Source organism: Octodon degus, unplaced genomic scaffold (assembly GCF_000260255.1).
Source record: "Octodon degus isolate 3935 unplaced genomic scaffold, OctDeg1.0 scaffold00010, whole genome shotgun sequence".
Classification (NCBI taxonomy): Eukaryota; Metazoa; Chordata; class Mammalia; order Rodentia; family Octodontidae; genus Octodon; species Octodon degus.
The window spans coordinates 3,336,482-3,343,693 of record NW_004524586.1 but is presented as its reverse complement, the minus strand read 5'-3'; the positions used below and the strand labels follow the sequence as shown (position 1 = coordinate 3,343,693).

The window sequence follows — 7,212 nt, the reverse complement described above, 5'->3', positions numbered from 1 at the left end:
GTTTTGAAAGTTAGCTTTAACTTGCTTGATATTTAAAGTCCTGAAAGAAGTATCCCAAAACATAGACAATGATTTTGTTAAACATGTTGATATATTGTTTTGTAGAATTAAACTTATGATATTGAAAAAATAAATAAATTACTGGTTATGGAAAGAACAGACAAAACTAGACCACTGATCAGATTTGTAATGATCAGAAGAGTCACAAACTGGTAGTTTGTTTAATAGAACACATAGGCATAACAGAATATACTGCAAAAAATAATAATAATAAAATAAAGCCAAAACTAACAAAACCAGAGCTCATTTCAAACACTGACCACAAAATGTTTACCAAGTATATGTCATCCTACATCAAATCCCATCACTCTGTGACATTAACACATTATCATAGTCAGCCACCTTTACCCAGTAGGCGATGGAGAATGCCTTCAAGGGCAAGACATTTTGAGTATTTCAGACAATCACTCACATTATCCTGCTCTTGCTTTCACCCCGTCATGAGATACAAAATAAGAAACTCTAATAGAAGTGTATAAAAATTATTTCAATTGGTTTTAGAGGGGTCATGAAAAAAAAAAAAAAAAACAGAAAATCAGATGGTTGTACTAGTCCCCCATTATGACAATTTAATCTCTTCCTCACTCTACTTCCCAAATTATCCTCAAATTTTCTCATGAGCTTTGGGCAAGAATAATAGGATAATTTAATAAAGAAGAATGAGGAAGTAAGACTTTCACAATGATTTGCACATCTCTAAGGTCAGAGGGAGGAACCAAGACAGATGAAAGAAAAATCTAGATCTCTTCATCTTCTCTTCCTCTTGGTGACAAGCAGCTAGCTAGGCCCTGGCATGGGAATTCCTCCTCATGCTTTTCAACAGAATCTTGGACTTTATCCAAAGGGCTACAACTGTGTATGTCTCCAGATTGCAGTAATCCACAGAATCTTGAACCAATCTTTCCTGCAAAACTTAGGATAAAATGTTTTAGCAGTACCCATATTGCTTGCAAACAAGGAATAGTGGATGAGATCTACAGCATTTCCACCCTCTTCCTTCTCAAAAGCCCTCCCCTTATTTAGCCACTTTCCCCTCCCCCAGGCTCAGGCATGGTCGTGATCAGCCTGTATCATTTCGTTCCCTCACTACCAACTACTTCCACAATGGCTACCGACCCACTTGTGGCCTATGAGAGCCTGGAGGAAGTCTGCTGGGAGAAAGAATCAGGTAGCGGGAGAAACACATTCTCCTCATTGTCCTGCTTGGTGTCCAGGAATGCAGATGGAGAGATGGCAAGAACCTGGGTCCTTGCTGGCACTTCGAGCTGCTGAGTCAACCAACTCTGAGCCTATTCACCCTTAAAACTTATGCTTAAAACCTGGATTTCAGTAACTTGAAGCCAAAACATTCAGGTAAAATAGTGTGGCAGACACGTCTTCTTTAATGCTTGCACTCTGGAATCTGAGAGAAAAGCCCCCTACATATTCCCCATCATGATTACCAAAGTTCTGATGTTGCCAAACACAACTCTAGCAAGCACTGAACTTTAGATGAACGTTTTTAATAACTATGAGCAGCACACTGTAACAATATCTCTTCTATAATAAAATTTTCTGACTGCTCTACTCCCTCAAACTATTCTAAAGTTCTGTTTGTTGTTTAGTTCTTTTATTTTCGTAAATGGCAAGCTCGTTATTGCATTTTTCTTGCATGTCTACATAGACGTTAGTCTTAGCATTCAAATTATTTTAATAAGACTGATAAGATCCTTGCTCTTTGAAGTATACACTCTACTTAAGAAGACAGATAACCAGAGAGTAAGTGTGTACGCCAGTAATTTCAGGTCATGACATATACTTACAAGAAATTGAAGCCAAAGAATGTGACAAAGTAATTGCAGCAGAAGTGGGATGGGAAGGGACAATAGGTCAAGGGTCAGAAAACATCACTGAGATAACATTTGAACTGAGTCACAGATGACAGGAAAATACCAGCTACAAGGAGGAGCAAGAACATTCCAGAAGGAAACAGAACACTGCAAAAGCTCTGAGACAGGAGCCAACTTGACAGGACTAACACTGTTACTGTTACTTCCTTCTTCTAACAAGGATGCTCGTTAACTCCTTTTCTAAACACTGAACTGTTGAACCCACACTTCTCCACACTTGCGCAGTTTTTGAATGATACCACACTATTAGAACGTCCTGAAGCCTTCCTCATGTTCTTCTATGACAAAGGAAGTTAAGAAAGAGAAGTTTAGAAGTTTAGGAATATGAAATATTCCTAAACTTCCATACACAGTTTTCAAAATCCTTACAACACAAAAAGGGGCCCAGTTTACTTCTCATGTAACCAACTAGATCAGCAGAGACACATAACTAAAATACTAAGTCTTTCTGGACTATATCAAAAGCAGTTTTCAAAAACTCTGCTTAGAGAAAAGCAGCCTAACTTTTCCCAGGAAGAGGTGCTCGATGTGGGGGTCCAGGCTGACGTGCTCCAAACAGGCTCATACAAAGGGCGCCGCCGTGCCGGTGGTGTGGCGCAGCGGCAGGGTGCTCGCCTCGCGAGGAGAAGTCCCTGGGCCTGATCTACAGCACTGCAGGCACACAACAGGAACAACTTGGGTTACTCCACTGCTTAGGCTCCTCAGAGGTCTTTCAGATCCTGCCACTACTGCAGTCAAGTTCTGTTATGGTGAATTCACATTGACTGCCTTCCCCTTAGCATGCTCTTCATTTCATTCATAGGGAACAGAAAGGGGGGTTCTATTATACTATGCAAAACAGTACCTCAAAAAAATTAACAATTTGACCAAAAATATGCAATAGCAAGGTGTGTTTGGGGGTGTCCCCTCTTGATTTGGCTCACTACACTGGGCAATTCAAAGCTATCATTTCTTCCCATTTTTCTCCTGTGACGAGTAAGAGAATCAGGTAAAAACTTGACAGACAAAACTGAAAGAAACTCAAGGTTGAAGAAAACAGACCAATTTTAAGCTAATTAGCTGTTAGAAGCAACACACACACACACACACACACACACCCCACTGGTCTTTTTAATTCATACAGAAACAGTCACCAGGATGTACAGTTAAAATCATATTAAAGTGAAAATGAAATTATTGTGTCCTTAGTCAAAATCCTGCTGTACAAAAAAATTCCATCATCTCTACTTCATGAGACCAAAACCATAGAGTCATGAAACATTACTCCATTAACAAACAGCTTTACGCTACGGGCAGATGTGAGGAATTGTAGGCTAAAGCAACAGAAATTCTGTTTTGTAGACCTAGTCAAATGACTAGATTCAAATTTATTCCACTTTCTGATGGGCCATATCTAGACTGAGCTGAGTTTGCCATATAAAGAAAGGAACAGCAAATGGGAATGAGTGCTGGTGAACAAACAGCCGAAGGGGCCGCGGTCCTTGTGTGTGTGCACAGCCTCGCGGCGGAACAGGCACGGCAGCTCGCCCGGACCGGCCCCGCCTTGAGCTTGCCGTTCGCCCAGCTCTTGGCGTCCAGGTCTCCCTGCCTCTCCACCAACGTCCTTGGTCTCCATCACAGGACACACACATCTAGGCTGCTCTCACATTCAGGTTGCAGAGGCTTGCTAACTGCTGCAGCCCAGGGCTCTAGACCTGCTTCCCTCCAAGTACACTGACATCCACTGCCCCCCTTGCCCACCCACATTTCACATCTGATCTTGCACAACAGCCCTTTCTAGAGACTCCTGCCCTTCCCAGTGCTCTTCCTTGTCAGAATCTACCAGCGTGTAGCTGCAGGACCTTCTATCACTGAGGCTCTTCCTAATCAAGAACCTATGGAAGTTCTGTTGGTTTCCAAGATCAGAATGCCTGATGTTAAGATTAATAGAATGTAAGCTCCCTGGGGGCAGGGACCTTTTCTGGCTGGGGCTTGTTCATGGCTGGATCTCATGATGAATGAAGAAATACTGTACTTCCTAAATTTTGTTCAGTGTGAAATAAACTTCACTTGGAATCCCATTCTCAGTCTCTACCAAGACTTTCTTCTTGCCTCCCTTAACACCACGCTCAGCAGGTAAGTTCCCCTCCGTATCCTTGAAAGATCAATTATTCCATTAGTCTTCTCTTCATGTTCTTCTTCTGGTGACTTAACGACTTGAACCACTTCGGTTTAAGGGTTTTACAACTGAAAGGAGGGATGTGCTTTATAATTTTCACTTAGTCATCAAACAATTATTTACTATGCCTACAGTTGCCCTCCGTCAGTTACTGGAAACGTTTTAGCGATGAGTGCTCAAAGCACAACCCAAAACCCCCTATGTGACACGAAGGGCCAATTCTGTAGTTAAACCTGAATAGTGAGGTCTCAGTTTAGAAAAGACAACTCACACATTGACATCTTTTGTCTTAAAAGAAAAACACAATAAAACACGTGCTACAGGTTTGCCACCATTGGCTTAGGCTCCAGGTTACAGCAGTAAATAAAACTGATAAATGTCCCCATCTTGTGGTGCTTTGTACTCCATTTTGGAGGAAAATACAATACACAGAATAACTAAGTAGGGTCAGCTATGGGGGAACACACCTGTAATCCCAGCATTTGGGAGGCTGAGGAGAAGAGTTCAATACCAACCTCAGCTACATAATGAGTTCAAGGCCTACCTGACCTACTTAGTGAGACACTTGCTCTGGGGCCCTGAAGGTCCCAATAAGAACCTGCCTTACACTGACTTACTCCAGAGTGATTTGTATTATCTGAGCTCAGAACCTGAGGGGTGAACAAGGAACCATCAGATACCAGAGGAGAGCAAGGATATGAATTGTGGGGCAGCATAGCCCTGCCTTTTACATGGTGCTGAGGTGCTGAGGCTATCTCCAAAGAGGTCAAGCTATAAGATGACAAGGGCAAACAGAGCCAAGGGTGGACAAAGCTTAGCTCCTCCTGGGCAGAGCTTATGCCCACACCAGGGCCATGGTGACACATCTAGGAAGAGTAAACAACACCAGCACATGGGACAGTCTTCTCAGTACCTTCTGGGCCTCTTGGTGCCTCAGCACTCGAGAGTCTTTGCCGAAAGGACATGATCAAAAAGTGTCACCAAGTCAACAGTCACCAGGATTCACCAGCAGAAAGCCAAATTCCACATTCTTCTGAGGAATGCTTAAAGTTATAGCAGGCTCCAGAGACAATTTTTAGTCTCTCTCACCCTCTATGTTCTCATATATAAAAGAAGAGTCATAATACTGTCTACTGCATATAGCTACTTTGTAAGTGGGCAAACAATACATCCTCTACTTACAGACCTTACTGTATTCTAGATTCTACTCTTGGCACTTTAAATAATAGTGTCTACTCATTGGACTATAGTGGGGCTAAAGTCAGTTTATTTATTTTTATTTTTTTTAATTATTTATTTATTACATTTATTTATTGTGTGTGTGGCCAGCTCAGCCCACCAGGGGGCGGGGCTGGCTGGCATGTGGTGCTGGGGGATTGAACCTTGGTCCCTGTGCTTTGCTTAGCTTAGCTTGTTCTAAGTAGGTGCTTTAGACCACTGAGCCATCTCTCCAGCCCCTAAAGTCAGTTTAATAATCATTACAACACTTTGAGAATTATAAATAAATCTCTATTATTTTATGAGTAGATGTAATTTTTTATGAATAGATGTAATGTTACTATTTGCATATAACCTGTATCAGTTTCCTAGGCGTGCTACAACAAATTATCATGAACTTGGAGGATTAAAACGTTGGAAATTTATCTTCACAATTTTGTAGGACAGAGTCGCAAATCAAGACGTGATCAGATTTCTAGGACTTTTATTTAGACGTATCCCCAAAGCTTCATGAAGTTACAGGTGGGGCTTCTGGAGATGACTGGATCTAGAGTGTGGATTGCTGGGCCCAAGGGTGTGTGATTACTAAATTTGTCCACTGATTGGTTGGGGATAGTTCTGGGTAGGATTAAGAGTGTCCCTAAGGGCATGTAGCCTCGCTAAGATGTAAAGGTTAGAAAGAGGGTCCCTATTGGTCCTGCTGCTTGCAGCCTGCTGCCCTGCTGCCTTCTGCCTCTGGCCTGCCACAAACTGTTTCTCCTCTGTGATGCCCTCCACCGGGTGCCCTACCCTGGAGCTGGTCAACTATAAACCCTCTACAAATTGAGCTAAGTAAATCTTTCCTCCTTTAGCTCTGGGTGTTGGGCATTTTGTCTTAGCTGTGAAAAAAGTAAGACAAGGGGCACATTTCCTCCCGAACTCTGGAAGGGACTCTTCTTGCACCTTCCAGTTTCTGACGGCTCTCTGTGTCCCTCGGCATTAGGGTCATCTCTGCCCTACCTGCACGTGGCTTTTACCCTGTGTCTCTGAATGTAAACTTCCCTCTATTCTCTCTTTCAAAAACATGTCATTATCCCACTTTAAATAAAATGCTTTCATCTCTAGATCTTTAGTTTAACCGCATCTGTCCCCAGATGAGGCCACACACAGGCGCTATTGTTGTCATCACATTCACTTTATAGATGAAGAAACTGAGTCACAGAGAACTTAAATAACTTTTAACTTGGCCTAAATTACACTGTAATAAAATGTTGGGCCAAGAATTAAACAAAAGTATTCTGTTCCAGGACACAGGTTCTTAACTACAGTCCTACCCTAGCCCACAAGAGTGAGTCTTACTCAGTGCTTAGACACAGCACTGTATGTGGCAGCCAATCCCATCATCTCAAAATGAAAAATAACTGTCACTGAGGATTTAGCTGGAGGTGTTGTCTAGACTTCTCACTGGGGTCACCACCAATATTATACCTTTGGAAGTCACCAGAGTCTTTGATCTTAAGAGTCAGAAGCTTATTTAAGTGGAAGAAGGCTGAGGTTGTCACTTTCAGGAAGATTAAGGGACTTTCCTAGGCACGCATTTACAAAAGGCAGAATGGGGCTTTGACCCCAGTCGGCATGCCAGGGCTTTTAACCACTGTCTTGCATGAGAGGCACAAACAAATTACTCGGCTCCACTCCTTTTCAGTTGTCCAAGTTCTATACAAATAAAAAGATCTTATTTTATTTTACATCCTCATTTCACCAACTAATCAATCCATAGTCAAGTTCAGGGATAAAATAGTTTAATTTACTGGTTTTATCTTTGCTGTGTTTTATTTAAGAAAGGCAGTAAAGGGCTGGGGAGATAGTTCGGTGGTCTAAGCACCTGCCAGGCAAGCGCAAGGACCC

The 7,212-nt window shown here is 42.2% G+C and overlaps 1 protein-coding gene across 1 annotated transcript in view; it reads right to left on the bottom strand.

Moving 5' to 3' along the window:
* Entpd1 (ectonucleoside triphosphate diphosphohydrolase 1) overlaps positions 1-7,212 on the bottom strand; it is a 110,076-nt gene that overhangs the window by 34,387 nt on the left and 68,477 nt on the right. The window lies entirely within an intron of this gene.